We start from the raw sequence: 18664 nt of genomic DNA on the forward strand, positions 1-18664 counted from the left end.
ATGATGTTGGTGTAGGAAGGGGACTAAGGGAGGACATCCCGAGGCACATGGACATGGAGCGAACAACCATTGTTGAAGCAGAATGCAAGTCAGGTGGAGATGGAGACAGGTGCAGATAGTGGGGGACAAGATGGGAGCAGTTTTATATGATTTTTTCTTCCGTTTTATTTTTTTTATTTTGAAGGTACCTGCAACACTGAGAGTCCAAACTACTTTGTGGTCAACACATACATCTTGCAAGCATGAGTAACTACAATCGCCTTCAGCTGTCCTTGCACAGAGGATGTAACTGCATCCTGCAAACAAAAGCAAATCACACACAACAAGAGCATGAGAAAAAATTGCACTTTGCATTTCAGAGATAATTATGTTATGGTAGGAAAAGCATGAGGAAATGCATGCTTACTGTCCACAGATCATGAGCATCGACGACAGTCGACGCACCAAGGCCAATGCTGCTCCATCTGGCTGTGATGGATGCTTCAACAGGCCCTCTGTTCCATAGAACAACTGCAACTCTTCCTCCACCTAGTGGACCAGCCCAGACCTAATGACAGGATTGTGAGAACCGTCCAATTTAATATCATTTTAAGCAAAACCGTCGGTCGTTATCATGAAGATGAGAGCTAACACGCACTCGCACAAATGGCGCGTTACGGGTTAACCCACATCTACACTACTAAGGACCAACTTAATCTTTCGCCGAAAATAATATTAAACCCGGTAGTCCTGTTATGTGCTCCAACGCATGCCCAAGACCATGCACATGCACATACCGTCACAAGCTCTTACATCACCAATGATCCACAAAGAGCAAATTTTAACACAAGTTGAGCAACTAACCATTACAACATTAATTTAAGGAAAGGTTACGAATCTGAAATTTAAGGTTCAAATAACGAATACAAGCCTTGGGCTCACGATAACATAAAAGAGATAAAAACCATAGAGTCTAGTGTTTATCATGATATCCCAAGAACGATACGCAGCGGAAAATATACGATAGATAATATTAATGGCGTCTTGCTCAAGGACACCATTGACCATATTGGCCTATTCCTCGCCCGCGCCGGGTTCGGCGGGGTAGAAATGGCCAAACACCACTTCCGGCTCACCTGCAACTTAGCATAATAAAGCAACATGAGTACAAAGGTACTCGCAAGACTTACGCGGATAAATAGATCAAGGAAAATGCATATGAAGGCTCACAAAAAGGCTTTAGGGTTAAGTAATTTAATTAAGCATGAGCTTCCTAATTCCACCATCTAGCCTCCTAGCATTTTAATTAACTTGCCCAACCCACCTCAAGTTTTAGTTAATTAGGTACTCCAATTCTAAACATCAACAAGAGGTAACGTGCAACCAACCAATCGACCAACACTTCTACGAAGAATTCGTAGGATAAAGAGCTTGCTCGTAACCGAGAGCGCGGCAATTCGAATTGATTCATTAACCTTGCAAGGGTGTACAACTTTACCCACACGATACAAGGACCATGCGACTCGCCCAACCGATCACGTTGGGTGAGGGGGTACTCGCATCAACCATTCCCGACGAGTTATAACCGTTGAACATCACGCCTAACTTGCGCGGAGAGTTACCTAGGTCCACCGGGGACATCCCTAAGCCTCTCTACAAAGCCCCACGGCCACGCATCTAGGACCGTGCATCAACGATTAGAACTAGAGGGTATTCGGCTTATCCACCCCATGAATGGATATGTGGTAGTACGATAAGTGCTCAATTTCCAAGGTCATCCACGGACGGTCCTTAATCGGTTCAAGCGGACTAAACCTCCGAGACTCCTTTCTCTAGGCCCTACCTTCCGCTCGAACCTCAAAACTACACTTCCAACTAGACCGATCCAACCCAACATTCCGACACCGGACAACATGTTTAAGATAACACAAAGTGGGTGAAACAAGTGATCCTATTCCAATTTTTCCTACAAGATATCTACCAACTCTAGGCACAACTAAGCATTTAGTTAAATGAGTTGCAGGTGGCTACGTGTGCCAAGGGCATGGATATACAAATCAAGAGAGGGCATTGCATGAAATTAGGACCAACGATGCAATAGATAAATATTTAACATAAGCATAGATATCCCAAGTGAATTAACTAAATTTAAGCAAGTTGAATAGGTCAAGGAATCATGCTTAGCTGCTTGCCTTAGTTCTCTTCTTGCTCAACAACACACTCGGCTCCCGGCTCGGTCTCAACGAACTCGGTGGGCTCAACGGGTGCGTCCTCCGGCGTCTCGATCACTATAATGTATGAGATGTATGCATTAGGATGATGCCGATGATGTGAAAATGAGATGATATGCAATGATATGGTAATAGAAGGAAATGTCACATCAACGCAAAAGCAACACCACCATGGCACCACAAGCTCGATTACTAATTTTTAATACTAGGACCGAGGCGAACCTTGCTTAGCAAGACATTTACAAGCATAAATCATGGTTCAATTTAGGCACACAGGGGATCTCAAAATAAACTCATGAGAGTCGAAATTGCATCAAGAGCATATTAGTGGAATTACTTATGTTATTTGCAAGTTTTAGCTACTAGAATCAAGTTAAATCTTAAAAGCCATGCAAAACATTTTCAAAAAATCCTAATAAAATTACCAGGAGTACAAGACATGATAAAAAAGATAATAGAAGTGGTTTTATCATTTTATCAATTTTCTAACAAAAGTTATTCATTTTATAAATTTGCAGGCAGCCAAACTAAAAACGCATTAAAAACCTACCAAACAGTACGGGAACAAATACATAAGCCGGACCATGAGATAGAGAATTTCACAAGGAACACAACAGTAATTAGTTTGACATTTTTAGAGCACCACAAATTAAGATTAACAATTAACTTGGTTTAGCAAGGATAAACTATAACGCAAGGTACAAGATTCTAACATGCATAACATTAATTTATCTAAGTAGATCTATTACAGAGGAGTCAAACAAAACAAAATTCACAATTTTTGGAGGTCAACAACATTTCCTATGCATTTTACAAGAATCTACATGAAATGACAAAAGCAAACGAGGCGGCAAGCGCTAGATCCACCCGGATCTAGCGCCCCTAGGCGCCGACAGGCGGGCCCAGGCGGCCAGCGCGCGGCCCAGGCGAAGTCAAGGCCAGCCGTGGCCTTGACTTGCCACGGGCACGGCCAGCGCGCGCCCACGGCGCGACCCGCGCGCGCGGCGCGACACGGCGGCGGCCAGCAAGCGGAGGAGCGGCAGGGGGGGCGCGAACGGGCAGGGGAAGGCGCGTGCGCGGAGCGGGGCGCGACGGTGAGGCTCACCTGCGGCACGGGCGAGCGGAACGGAGCGGCGGGCGGCGGTGTGACGGAGTACGGCGGCGGCGGGAAGAGGCGGTCGCGGGGGAGGGGGCTGCGGGCGAAGGAAAGGGCGGTGGGCGGCCGGAACCGAGCGAGAAGGGTGAGGGGTGGTGCGGGCGCGGCCAATCGAGCGGAGGCGAAGCGGCGGCGGCAGATTGCGGCGGCGGCGGCTCGGACCGGGAGAGGAAGAGGCGGAGGCGTGCGGGGCTAGGGTTGGGGGGGAGAAGGAGAACGGCGCGATTTGAAGTGGGGAGGGGAAGAGAAAGCGGCGAGCGTGGGAGACGAGGAGGCGGCGGCCACGTTGGACGGGCCAGCGGCCGCCGGCGTGCGCCACCGCACGGGCGCCCAACGGGCGGGCGCGGAGGGCCGGGGGAGGCGGAGGGAGGCGCTGACGCGCGGGCCCGGGCGCGTGGAGGAGAGAGGGAGGAGGCAGACAGGTGGGCCGGGAGGAGAGAAAAAGAAAAAGGCAACGGTTCAACTTACAAAATCAAAAACATGCCTTTCCCGGGCTCCAAAAATCACCAAATTTTTACTGAAGCGAGATTAAACCATCAAGAACACAATGCAACCACAAGAGCTCAAAAATCTATTATGGATTGATCACAAAACTTCAAACAACAATGCAGTTTTCAAACTTTCCAAGAATTTTATGGCTCGGCAGAGACACCCAAAAATTTAGTAAAAATATCTAAAATTCATCATTTGAAATATAGTATTTTAATAAAATATTTGGGGGCACAGCCACATAGCAATTTTTAAGCTTCCTTCACAACTTGCACATAAATCATACAAGAAAAATAGATGCTCATGATGTAATTTAGTGCATATGATGCTCCTTGGTGCTTGGATGATGCTCATGTTGATTTAATCAAATTTTCCTCCATGTGGTTTTAATTTGTGGGTCGTGACAATTCTTCCCCCCTTAAGAAAATCTCGTCCCGAGATTTGGTAGATAGAGAACGATAAGGCTTCGAGTGTAAAACGGCCATATTCACCTAGACAAGATAAACATCGAAGAAAGGATGTACAAGGCATGGGTGGTGTGGCGTGGTAGGATATCCCTAATTTCTCTTCGATGGTGATTGTGTACACATATAAGATATCTAAAAGGATGAACTTCTTAAAGAAAGTTGGGTGCGGTGGGAGAAGCTTGAGGACTCACTCATGGAAGAAGAAGTCGGGGTAGTCTTGATGCAAACGATCCTCGCGTTCCCATGTGGCTTCGTCTTCGGAGTGGTTGCTCCATTGAACTTTCACAAACTTCACCATACTTCGTTTTACCTTCCTTTCAACATGATCTAGGATGGCAATAGGATGCTCTTCATAGGTAAGACCCGCTTGAAGATCGAGTGATTCAAGGTCGATGGCGTCGGTAGGAACACGAAGGCATTTCTTCAATTGAGAGATATGAAACACGTTGTGAACGGTGGAAAGTGATTGGGGAAGATCCAATTGATAAGCCACCATTCCAATCCTTTTAGTGACTTGGAAAGGTCCGACGAAACGAGGTGCCAATTTACCCTTAACCCGGAAGCGACGAGTACCCTTGAAAGGAGAGACCTTAAGATAAACATAATCACCGACCTTGAAATGGAGTTCACGGCGGCGACGATCGGCATATAGCTTTTGACGGGATTGGGCAATGCGAAGATTTTCACGAATGATCTTAACTTGGTCTTCGGCATCTTTCACCAAATCCGGGCCAAAGAAAGGCCTTTCCCCGGATTCGGACCAATTGATAGGCGTTCTACAACGCCGTCCATAAAGAGCTTCAAAGGGAGACATCTTGATACTTGCTTGATAGCTATTATTATAAGAAAATTCCGCAAATGGCAAACAAGTGGCCCACTTCTTCTCATATACTAGAACACAAGCCCGTAACATATCTTCAAGGATTTGATTCACTCTCTCGGTTTGGCCATCGGTTTGAGGGTGGTAAGCGGTACTATAGGTGAGGTCGGTTCCCATGGCTTCATGAAGACTTCTCCAAAAGTGGGCAACAAATTGAGGACCACGATCGGAGACAATTGTTTTAGGAACACCATGAAGACATACAATGCGAGTAAGATACAATTCCGCATATTGCTTGGCTCGATAGGTAGTCTTGACCGGAAGGAAATGAGCCGATTTGGTTAAACGGTCAACAATTACCCAAATGGAATCATACCCATGAATAGTCTTCGGCAACCCGGTGATAAAGTCCATTCCAATATTTTCCCACTTCCATGATGGAATAGGCAAAGGTTGAAGGGTACCGGCCGGTTTGAGATGCACGGCCTTAACCCTTTGGCAAACATCTCACTCGGCGACATATCGAGCGATTTCCCGCTTCATGCGAGTCCACCAAAATCTTTGCTTAAGATCTTGAAACATTTTTGTGCTACCCGGGTGAATAGAGAATTGAGAATTATGAGCTTCATCAAGAATTAAGCGCCTCAAGTTGTGATCCTTCAGCACGACAATACGTTTCCCAAAGAATAGGACTCCTTGATCATCACAAGAAAAACATTGAGCTTTACCCTCCTTCATTAGTGTACGAATGCGGGCCATACCTTTGTTATTTCTTTGAGCTTCCTTAATTTGATCATAGAGATTGGACTTGATTATAAGAGCACCAAGACGACCTTCCATGACCATTCCCATTTCAAGTTTCCGGAATTCATCACAAAGAGTATGAAGAGGAGGTCCCATGGTCAAACAATTGCATTGGGCCTTGCGGCTTTGTGCATCGGCAACAACATTCACCTTGCCGGGATGATAATGAACTTCGAGATCATAATCCTTGATCAATTCAAGCCATCGACGTTGCCTCATGTTGAGATCGGATTGGGTGAAGATATATTTAAGGCTCTTGTGATCGGTGTAGATATTGTAATGATTTCCAAGAAGATAGTGACGCCAAATCTTTAGAGCATGGACCACGGCCGCAAGCTCCAAATCATGGGTCGGATAATTTTCTTCATGACGCTTGAGTTGATGAGAGGCATAGGCCACCACTTGGCCTTCTTGCATAAGAACACAACCGAGACCGACGCGAGAGGCGTCACAATAGACATCGAAGTTCTTGTGAATATTTGGTTGAGCTAGAACGTGAGCTGTAGTAAGACGATCTTTAAGAGTTTGAACGGCTTCTTCGCAAGCTTGAGACCATTCGAACTTGACCCCATTTTTCAACAATTCGGTCATAGGCTTGGCAATTTTTGAGAAATTTTCTATGAACCGGCGATAATATCCCGCAAGCCCAAGAAAACTCCGAATATCGGTGATGCTTCGAGGTTGCTTCCAATCAAGAACATCTTGCACCTTGCTAGGATCGACGGCGACGCCATCCTTGGAGAGAATGTGACCAAGAAAGGATACTTTCTCGAGCCAAAACTCGCACTTGCTAAACTTGGCATAAAGATGATGCTTCCAAAGTTTTTGTAACACAATATGGATATGGTGAGCATGATCATCCCGAGTCTTCGAATAGATAAGTATGTCATCAATAAAGATAACCACAAAGATATCAAGTTCCTCCATGAAGATACTATTCATCAAGTACATGAAATACGCCGGGGCGTTGGTGAGGCCAAAGGACATGACAATGTATTCATAGAGGCTATATCTAGTAGAGAAAGCCGTTTTTGGAATATCTTCTTGACGAATTTTAATTTGATGATAACCCAATCTTAGATCAATCTTGGAGAAATAGCAAGCTCCCGATAATTGGTCAAACAAGATATCGATTCGAGGAAGGGGATACTTATTTTTGACGGTGACCTCATTCAACGGACGGTAGTCGACGCACATCCGTAGACTATCATCCTTCTTCTTCACAAAGAGAGCCGGGCATCCCGAAGGAGAGGAGCTCGGACGAATAAAACCCTTATCCAAGAGAACCTTGAGTTGCTCTTTCAATTCTTTTAACTCATTAGGAGGCATACGGTAGGGACGCTTGGAAATGGGAGCCGTCCCGGGCATTAATTCAATAACAAACTCCACCTCACGATCGGGAGGCATGCCCGGTAATTCTTCCGGAAAGACGTCCGGATACTCGCAAACCACGGGAATATCTTCCAACGCCGTGGTTTCGGTACCCGCCAAGGAATAGAGACAAGCTTTCTTTGTGGCGAGAGAGAGAAGAACCCTATCCCCGGAGGGGTGCAAGAGATCGATGGTGCATGGCCCACATTTGATAACCCCATCATGCTTTCCCAACCAATTCATCCCAAGAATTACATCTAAGCCTAGCGTATCTAGGATGAGAAGATTTGCTCGAAAGGTGGCTCCCTCAATAAGAATTGGGACTTTATCTACAAAGTGCTTAGAGATGATTTCCCCACCCGGTGATTCTATGTGGTAAGGTTGTGGTAGGGTTTGCATTTGGAGTTTGCTATGCATCATGAACTTCTTGTTAATGAAGGAAAGGGTTGCTCCGGAATCGAAAAGAACGAGGGCGGGATGGGAGTTTATGCGAAGCGTACCCATGAGCACTTCGGCACCATCCGGAACCTCTTCCGCGGTGGTGTAGTTGAGACGGCCACGCTTAGGAGCTTGTGATGGCTTGGCTCCTTGGCGTGGGGCTTGCGGTGGAGGGTTGTTAGGTCTTGGTGCATTGGAGGTGCCGCCTTGCCTTGGTGAAGGACAATACTTGGAGATGTGGCCCGTGCCACCACAATTGTAGCACGGACCCCTTAGGGCGCCGCTTGGATTGTTCCAAAAGGCATTGGCCGGCCTTGGGGGTTGTCCTTGAGGTGGTTGAGGATGACGTACCACCCACATCGGGCGCGGTGGTTGCGCACCCGGCGCGCGCGGTGGGGGAGGTTGAGGCCCCACACGTGGGCGAGATGAGCTTCCACCCGCCGAGGTAGGAGCGGGACGCTTATGCTTGGCCTCGAGTCTCTTCATCTTGTGCTCGGCGCGGATAGCAATGTTCACCAAGTCATTGAAATCATCAAACTTGGTGGTGGATAACTTGTCTTGTAACTCTTCCGAGAGGCCGTCATAGAACCTTTCCCGCTTCTTGGCATCGGAGGACACTTCATCGGGTGCATATTGAGATAGAGTATTGAAGGCATTGACATAAGCCATTACATCCCGATGGCCTTGGGTGAGGTTGAGGAATTCCTTCTTCTTGATGTCGATGATACCTTTAGGAATATGGAAGGAGCGAAAAGCCGTCCGGAATCCTTCCCATGTGAAACGGTGATTGGCGGGTTGAGAAGCCTTCCAATTCCGCCACCAAGCCCAAACGGTGATTGGCGGGTTGAGAAGCCTTCCAATTCCGCCACCAAGCCCCCGAGGCATCATGGAGTTGGTGAGCGGCGAATAAGACCTTATCATGCTCATCACATTGGATGAGATTGAGCTTCTCTTCAATGACGTGAAGCCAAAAATCCACGTCAAGAGGATCCTTGGAGCTACGGAAGATAGGTGGGTTGGTGCGGAAGAAATCCCCAAACTTATTTACTTGCGGCTCCTCCCTAGGAGCTTGAATTCCAATATTGCCCAAGTTGCCGATATGATTGACCAATTGCCCAAGTAGTTGAGTTTGTTGGGCGAGCACATCCGCGAAAGTGGGGTGGACGGGAGGTCCGGGAAGATTGTTGTTGTTGTTGTTGTTGTTGTTGTTGTTGTTGTTGTTGTTGTTGTTGTTGTTGTTGTTGTTGTTGTTGTTGTTGTTGTTGTTATTGTTGTTATTGTTATTCCCACCCGAACCGTTCCCGCGGTTCGCGCCGGTTCCCGAACGCAAATTCATCCTAGCAAGAATTCAAGATAAGTTAGCGACCGAGGAAGAAATGATAATCTTAAGGAGAACGATGGAATGATAAGGCGTAGATAATGACTTGACTTAAGATCGAGATTCGAACGGTAACTTATCAAAGAAAATATATAAATGCGACGAGTGTCAAAGATTTGATCATCACCATTCAAGGTCACTAGGGAAGATTTAGAGAGCAAGAAAGACGGGAAACGGTCACCCACATGATTTATAATTGCCATATGTGTATGCGTGCATGTATGCAACATATGAGTGCAATATGTCGTCACCTCACATCGTCTCCACATGATAATATAGGGCTCATAAATAACTCTTAAGGAAGCACGTATGAAAGGTACGCAAATAACTCGCATAAATAAACCACTAATAACACATCGAGGCATAACCATAATCATGAGATTAACTTGACCTTAGTTCCCAAGCAACCAAAAGAGTTTAATCATCACAAAACGAGCGCGTCTTAACGTTCTAGCACTCAATTCCGCCTTACAACCGCATTACCCCAAGTGCCACGTCCCTCCTACTAACACTTGGACTAATGGGCGACTTTCCCTCTCACTAGTCGATAAGAAAATCATGGGTCAAAAGGCTCCGGGAACCCAAAAAGATTTGCGCGGGTGGCGGGCACCATATGGAACCGACGCACGGGCAACCCCATCGAAATGGGATTGTATGTTCCCCGCGTCTCGGCCTAAGTACCCACCACATGCGGAAAGCGGTGCGACAGAGGCGCTTCCTCATGCGGCGTGTTCCGCGTCCAATCATCCATGATCTTCCTTGGCAACTTCATCGACCGAAGGTAAGGCTCCACCTGGTATTGGAGGCGGACGAGACGACTCCTTGTCTCCTCCAACTCCCATACCAAACTCCGGTGCGCCATCTCGTAGGCGGAAATGGTGTCCGCCATGCACGTCTCCAAGGTGTAAGGTCCCATCGGAGGCGAGACAACATGAGCAATGGGATCCTCTGGTCCCCTCACCGGAAGGTAGGTGAACGGAGCCTCCCAAAGCTCACGGTGCTCGTAGCGAAGACGGGCGATGGCTTCACGTGCCACCTCTTGAATGGCCATCTGCACTGAGGTACCACAGGCGCGGAAGTTGTACTTCACAGCTCCCACCACCCACCTTGGCTCAAGGTGGAGGCTCGCTATGTAGTCCACCAAACCAACACCATAGCCGCGAGCATAGACCTCGTACTCGGGCTGGAAAAAGTAGTGCAAGCTCCTCAACATCTCGTTGAGGATCGCCGGGAACCCGATTGTCTCCTGAGCGCGAGTCGCCATGATCAAAGTGGCCATCTATCCAATAAAACATGAGAGATTAAGCATATTTAATTGACAGGTGAAGCATTAGAGGGAATAATAGCTCTAAAACAAAGGGAGGAAGTTAGCAATCAATCCTTAAGTTCAAATTTTAGAAAAATAAATATTGATGCAAGTATTTAATTTTATTTCGCTCTCAACCCCCTTTAAGCAAACTTTTAAGTTCACTTCGTGGAACCTTGGCTCTGATACCTGCTGTGAGAACCGCCCAATTTAATATCATTTTAAGCAAAACCGTCGGTCGTTATCGTGAAGATAAGAGCTAACACGCACTCGCACAAATGGCGCGTTACGGGTTAACCCACATCTACACTACTAAGGACCAACTTAATCTTTCGCCGAAAATAATATTAAACCCGGTAGTCCCGGTATGTGCTCCAACGCATGCCCAAGACCATGCACATGCACATACCGTCACAAGCTCTTACATCACCAATGATCCACAAAGAGCAAATTTTAACACAAGTTGAGCAACTAACCATTACAACATTAATTTAAGGAAAGGTTACGAATCTGAAATTTAAGGTTCAAATAACGAATACAAGCCTTGGGCTCACGATAACATAAAAGAGATAAAAACCATAGAGTCTAGTGTTTATCATGATATCCCAAGAACGATACGCAGCGGAAAATATACGATAGATAATATTAATGGCGTCTTGCTCAAGGACACCATTGACCATATTGGCCTATTCCTCGCCCGCGCCGGGTTCGGCGGGGTAGAAATGGCCAAACACCACTTCCGGCTCACCTGCAACTTAGCATAATAAAGCAACATGAGTACAAAGGTACTCGCAAGACTTACGCGGATAAATAGATCAAGGAAAATGCATATGAAGGCTCACAAAAAGGCTTTAGGGTTAAGTAATTTAATTAAGCATGAGCTTCCTAATTCCACCATCTAGCCTCCTAGCATTTTAATTAACTTGCCCAACCCACCTCAAGTTTTAGTTAATTAGGTACTCCAATTCTAAACATCAACAAGAGGTAACGTGCAACCAACCAATCGACCAACACTTCTACGAAGAATTCGTAGGATAAAGAGCTTGCTCGTAACCGAGAGCGCGGCAATTCGAATTGATTCATTAACCTTGCAAGGGTGTGCAACTTTACCCACACGATACAAGGACCATGCGACTCGCCCAACCGATCACGTTGGGTGAGGGGGTACTCGCACAACCATTCCCGACGAGTTATAACCGTTGAACATCACGCCTAACTTGCGCGGAGAGTTACCTAGGTCCACCGGGGACATCCCTAAGCCTCTCTACAAAGCCCCACGGCCACGCATCTAGGACCGTGCATCAACGATTAGAACTAGAGGGTATTCGGCTTATCCACCCCATAAATGGATATGTGGTAGTACGATAAGTGCTCAATTTCCAAGGTCATCCACGGACGGTCCTTAATCGGTTCAAGCGGACTAAACCTCCGAGACTCCTTTCTCTAGGCCCTACCTTCCGCTCGAACCTCAAAACCACACTTCCAACTAGACCGATCCAACCCAACATTCCGACACCGGACAACATGTTTAAGATAACACAAAGTGGTGAAACAAGTGATCCTATTCCAATTTTCCCTACAAGATATCTACCAACTCTAGGCACAACTAAGCATTTAGTTAAATGAGTTGCAGGTGGCTACGTGTGCCAAGGGCATGGATATACAAATCAAGAGAGGGCATTGCATGAAATTAGGACCAACGATGCAATAGATAAATATTTAACATAAGCATAGATATCCCAAGTGAATTAACTAAATTTAAGCAAGTTGAATAGGTCAAGGAATCATGCTTAGCTGCTTGCCTTGGTTCTCTTCTTGCTCAACAACACGCTCGGCTCCCGGCTCGGTCTCAATGAACTCGGTGGGCTCAACGGGTGCGTCCTCCGGCGTCTCGGTCACTATAATGTATGAGATGTATGCATTAGGATAATGCCGATGATGTGAAAATGAGATGATATGCAATGATATGGTAATAGAAGGAAATGTCACATCAACGCAAAAGCAACACCACCATGGCACCACAAGCTCGATTACTAATTTTTAATACTAGGACCGAGGCGAACCTTGCTTAGCAAGACATTTACAAGCATAAATCATGGTTCAATTTAGGCACACAGGGGATCTCAAAATAAACTCATGAGAGTCGAAATTGCATCAACAGCATATTAGTGGAATTACTTATGTTATTTGCAAGTTTTAGCTACTAGAATCAAGTTAAATCTTAAAATCCATGCAAAACATTTTCAAAAAATCCTAATAAAATTACCAGGAGTACAAAACATGATAAAAAAGATAATAGAAGTGGTTTTATCATTTTATCAATTTTCTAACAAAAGTTATTCATTTTATAAATTTGCAGGCAGCCAAACTAAAAACGCATTAAAAACCTACCAAACAGTACGGGAACAAATACATAAGCTGGACCATGAGATAGAGCATTTCACAAGGAACACAACAGTAATTAGTTTGACATTTTTAGAGCACCACAAATTAAGATTAACAATTAACTTTGTTTAGCAAGGATAAACTATAACGCAAGGTACAAGATTCTAACATGCATAACATTAATTTATCTAAGTAGATCTATTACAGAGGAGTCAAACAAAACAAAATTCACAATTTTTGGAGGTCTACAACATTTCCTATGCATTTTACAAGAATCTACATGAAATGACAAAAGCAAACGAGGCGGCAAGCGCTAGATCCACCCGGATCTAGCGCCCCTGGGCGCCGACAGGCGGGCCCAGGCGAAGTCAAGGCCAGCCGTGGCCTTGACTCGCCACGGGCACGGCCAGCGCGCGCCCACGGCGCGACCCGCGCGCGAACGCGCGCGCGCGGCGCGACGCCGCGGCGGCCAGCAAGCGGTGGAGCGGCAGGGGGGGCGCGAACGGGCAGGGGAAGGCGCGCGAGCGGAGCGGGGCGCGACGGTGAGGCTCACCCGCGGCACGGGCGAGCGGAACGGAGCGGCGGGCGGCGGTGCGACGGAGTACGGCGGCGGCGGGAAGAGGCGGTCGCGGGGGAGGGGGCTGTGGGCGAAAGAAAGGGCGGCGGGCAGCTGGAACCGAGCGAGAAGGGTGAGGGGGTGGTGCGGGCGCGGCCAATCGAGCGGAGGCGAAGCGGCGGCGGCGGATTGCGGCAGCGGCGGCTCGGACCGGGAGAGGAAGAGGCGGAGGCGTGCGGGGCTAGGGTTGGGGGGGAGAAGGAGAACGGCGCGATTTGAAGTGGGGAGGGGAAGAGAAAGCGGCGAGCGCGGGAGACGAGGAGGCGGCGGCCACGCTGGACGGGCCAGCGGCCGCCGGCGTGCGCCACCGCGCGGGCGCCCAACGGGCGGGCGCGGAGGGCCGGGGGAGGCGGAGGGAGGCGCTGACGTGCGGGCCCGGGCGCGCGGAGGAGAGAGGGAGGAGGCAGACAGGTGGGGCCGGGAGGAGAGAAAAAGAAAAAGGCAACGGTTCAACTTACAAAATCAAAAACATGCCTTTCCCGGGCTCCAAAAATCGCCAAATATTTACTGAAGCGAGATTAAACCATCAAGAACACAATGCAACCACTAGAGCTCAAAAATCTATAACGGATTGATCACAAAAATTCAAACAACAATGCAGTTTTCAAACTTTCCAAGAATTTTATGGCTCGGAAGAGACATCCAAAAATTTAGTAAAAATATCTAAAATTCATCATTTGAAATATAGTATTTGAATAAAATATTTGGGGGCACATCCACATAGAAATTTTTAAACTTCCTTCACAACTTGCACATAAATCATACAAGAAAAATAGATGCTCATGATGTAATTTAGTGCATATGATGCTCCTTGGTGCTTGGATGATGCTCATGTTGATGTAATTAAATTTTCCTCCATGTGGTTTTAATTTGTGGGTCGTGACAAGGATCATGGATGACGAACTGTAGTAGTTTAATTTGCTGCTCATGACATTCTACCAAGCATAAGTTCTGCTATTCTTTTACTTCTTGGTTTCCATCTTTTTGCACTTTGTGCCCTTCCACCCCAAGCGCATCCGCTCAGGAACCATTTCAAGCTTAGTACCGTATCATCTCAAATTATTGGTTCGGAGAAACAGAGGATTGTTCGTTGTGTTTTACTAACCTTGGTTGACTGCAATGACATTTTGATTGCTGAGGATTTCCTTGGTTTCCTTGCTCATCGAGCGGATGTTGCAGCCGGTCAACAGAGGTGCCTAAATCATCAACTAAGCTCAGGGACCACGGTCTTGCAATATACAAATGAATATAGCGTACACATTTGTGGAATGCTTCATATCCGACACAGCTTGGCAAATGAATGGATCGCTTTACCTTGGCTAGAGCCCAGATGCTGAAATGGGAGCAGTATTCCTCTATTGTCATTCCCCCATTCCCGACTTCCAGCATGTCAGGGTCTGAAAACAGAAAAAAGTAGCCCCATTTAGCAATTAAGAGAAGTCCATACATGCTCAAAGTTTCTATAGGCCTGAAGAGCTGACCATTCCATCCACCAGGCCTAGCATATGATGCCCGCACGTCATTGCTGTCAGCGTTGCTCGTCATGCTGAAGCATTGCAGCAGGGTACTCATTTGATGATACCAACAGACGTTTTGTGAGGAGGATTCAGGAGGCAGAGATCGGGGAGGCTTTGAAGAGGATGAAGGGAGGTAAAGCGATGGGCCCCGATGGCATCCCCATTGAGGTGTGGAGATGCCTGGGCGAGAGGGCGGTAGTATGGTTAACTAAGCTTTTTAACCTAATTTTCCGGTCAAACAAGATACCGGAGGAACGGAGGAGAAGTATATTAGTACCGATCTTCAAGAACAAGGGAGATGTTCAAAGTTGTACTAACTACCGGGGGATTAAGCTGATGAGCCATACAATGAAGCTTTGGGAGAGGGTTATCGAGCATCGCCTAAGAAGATTGACAAGGGTGACCCAAAATCAGTTTGGGTTCATGCCTGGGAGGTCGACTATGGAGGCAATTTTCTTAGTACGACAGTTGATGGAGAGATATAAAGAGGAGAAGAAGGACTTACACATGGTCTTTATTGACCTAGAGAAGGCGTATGACAAAGTACCAAGAGACGTCATGTGGTGGGCCTTGGAAAAACACAAAGTCTCAACTAAGTATATTACCCTCATCAAGTATATGTACAAGGATGTGATGACTTATGTTCAAACATGTGATGGTGATACCAGTGACTTTCCAATTAAAATAGGGCTACATCAGGGGGTCAGCATTGAGCCCTTATCTATTTGCTTTGGTGATGGATAAGGTCACAAGGGACATACAGGGTGATATCCCCTGGTGTATGCTCTTTGCTAATGATGTGGTGCTAGTTGACGAGAGTAGGGCAGGGGTTAATATGAAGTTAGAGCTGTGGAGACACACGCTAGAGTCGAGGGGTTCAGACCGAGTAGGACCAAGACCGAGTATATGATGTGCGACTTTAGCCCGATTAGGCATGAGGATGGGGACGTTAGCCTCGAAGGTCAAGTGGTGGCCAAGAAGGATACTTTCTGGTATCTAGAATCAATGCTTCAGAAAGATGGAGACATTGATGAAGATGTTAGACATAGAATTTCAGCCGGTTGGTTGAAGTGGCGGCAGGCTTCGGGCATCCTCTGTGACAAGAAAGTGCCACAGAGGCTAAAAGGTAAGTTCTATAGGATGGCGATTCGCCCGGCGATGCTATACGGTGCTGAATGTTGGCCTACAAAAAGGCGACATGTCCAGCAACTGAGTGAGCGGAGATGCGTATGCTGCGTTGGTTCTGCGGGCATACAAGAAGGGATAGAGTCGAAGGGATAGAGTCCGGAACGAAGAGATTCGAGATAGGGTAGGGGTGGCACCTATCGAGGAGAAGGTGATTCAACATCGGTTGAGATGGTTTGGACATGTACAACGGAGGCCTCCCGAGGCGTCGGTGCGTAGTGGAGTTTTAAAGCAGGGCGATAATGTAAAGAGAGGCAGAGGTAGACCTAGACTAACTTGGGACGAGACGGTTAAGAGAGACCTTAAGAAGTGGAATATCGCTAAGGAATTAGCTATGGATAGGAGCGCTTGGAGATTAGCAATTAACGTACCTGAACCGTGACCTTTGTTACTTTTTGTTTAACCCCTAACTCTTCCTTTGGCTTGTGCCCTTTTTGTGTTTCTTATTCTTGTTTTCTGTGGGTTTTATCTCTAGTATACCCCAACTTGCTTGGGACAAAAAGCTAAGTTATTGTTGTTGTTGTTGTTGTTGTTGTAGTATTGATAATGCAAAATGACTAGGTCATGTTGAGGTTGTCAAATGCTAAATCTGGCTTGATGTCTCAGATGCGTGGCTAAAAGTTCCCTGGAAACTTCAAATAAAAACTGGTATGTTTTTTTTAACCAAAAAAACTAGCATATTTGTCAACACAGTAGCTCACTTTCCCCATTCGTCCTTGATGTCACCAGCAGTTCTCCAACTGTTTCCTACACCACCTGCCCATGTTGCTGGGTTTCTATACCCCTGCACAACGATTTCTTTTAGAAAAAAAAGTAGCACAACTGAATTCAAAGTTCAAACACAAAATTCGGTCATGATAAAAGAGAAAGAGCAACAATTACCATTCACAAATGGAGAAGAAAATGTTCCTCCCAGAGTTCAGAAGCGCTCTGCTTGCTAAACCTGGATTTTGTTGTAAGCCAGGTTTCAATCTCTTAAAAATGGCGTGAAAAGAACGAGAGTGATTGTCGATATGTACCTTGGCTGTGGGCTCATTCCCTGGTCGTTGCAGTTGTCATACTTCAAGTAGTCAATTCCCTTTGAATGAAATTTAAGGATAAAGGAAAATTTAGTAGAAGCAGGAATCAAGAAAGGAATTGTTTCCCCACTTTTAAAAGTTCTGGTCTAAATGACACAAAAGTTACCCAAGATGCGAAGGTTTTTGCATCCTGTTTTTCGTGTCCAAGTGAACCCGGCATCTGTTGGCTGCAAGTTCACGGGCTGAAAGAGAAAGGTTGGTGTGATTATACAGAGAAAACCACAACTATTAAAATACAAATTCCATTGAACTGAAATGCACGAATTTGTCTTTGAGTTTCTGTTTCTGCCAGCCATATCTGAATGGTTTTTTCCTGTGACTTTGTATCTTTTATTTTGTCAACTGTGCGTACCCTGCATCACTGTAGATTCCGAGCTTGAGCCCTTTTCCATGCACATAGTCTGAGAGGGCCTTCATTCCTTATGGGAATGTTGATGGATTCGGTACTAGATTCCCCTGTAAAAGAATGAAACTTTAATTTTGCTGATCGAACACTATCTGTTTCAGCAATGTCAGCTAACCTCGGTGAGGATAATATTGATCAAGCTCTGTATTCAACATGCACAATTCTATACGAATACACACCTGGGAGTCCCTGTCATGGGCTGCCCAAAATCATCTGCAGTATCAGAAATGCTCAGGTTCTGTTAGCCTCAACTGAACAGCAGCAAAATTAAAAGAAAGAGGGAGGAAATAACAGGGCACGGAATCCCGAGAGACACCTATGTTGATATACTCGTAACCGAGCTTTGCGAGGCCGGTATCCACCATCGCATCAGCTGCACAAGCACATAATGCCTTTTTTCAGCATTTTGTGGCGCAACTGGACATGATTTTGAGACTGGAAGAATGTTAGCCTTACCGACTTGTCGAATCGTCTGCTCATTTATGTTGCAAGTGAAATGATTCCAACCATTCCACCTAAAACTGTCGTACAGTCAGTCAAGAGATGCACATCTTAACATTGCAAAGGAAATGGATCTAAAAACGAACTCTCATCACCAAAGGGGAGAGAAATAAACTGAAAAATGAATAGTGGAGAACAAAGCCTAGATGATCCATACCCCATCTGCGGTGTCCGACCAAGTCCATTCTGCAGGGTTGGTCTCTTCTCCACCACTTCCGGCGACCACCACAACCTGATACCCACCTCCGACGTCGACAGCAGCAGGGAGAACAAAGCACACAAGAGCGCCTTGGCTTCCATGGCAAAGAGGCATGCAGGCACAGGTGCCTCAATGCTGCAAGAGTGACGATGTGATCGATCTTCATTCACTCCTAATTTCCAGGGCAATATATACAGCAGGCCAGCATCAAGACGAGAGCTTAGATTTCCATGGATAGTCTCCACAGATAGTTTAGCGTATCAACTCAGATCCTGTTATTAATTAAAATCTTTGTGCAGCTATAAAATGGTTGGCAGTCCGACAGATGTCAATAATT

The 18664-nt window shown here is 46.3% G+C and overlaps 1 pseudogene; it reads right to left on the bottom strand.

The window, feature by feature from the left end:
* Nucleotides 1–209: 209 nt before the first annotated feature.
* LOC112880931 lies at nucleotides 210–18428 on the bottom strand (annotated as a pseudogene).
* Nucleotides 18429–18664: the final 236 nt, after the last annotated feature.

Source organism: Panicum hallii, chromosome 2 (assembly GCF_002211085.1).
Source record: "Panicum hallii strain FIL2 chromosome 2, PHallii_v3.1, whole genome shotgun sequence".
In the NCBI taxonomy this organism is placed as follows: domain Eukaryota; kingdom Viridiplantae; phylum Streptophyta; class Magnoliopsida; order Poales; family Poaceae; genus Panicum; species Panicum hallii.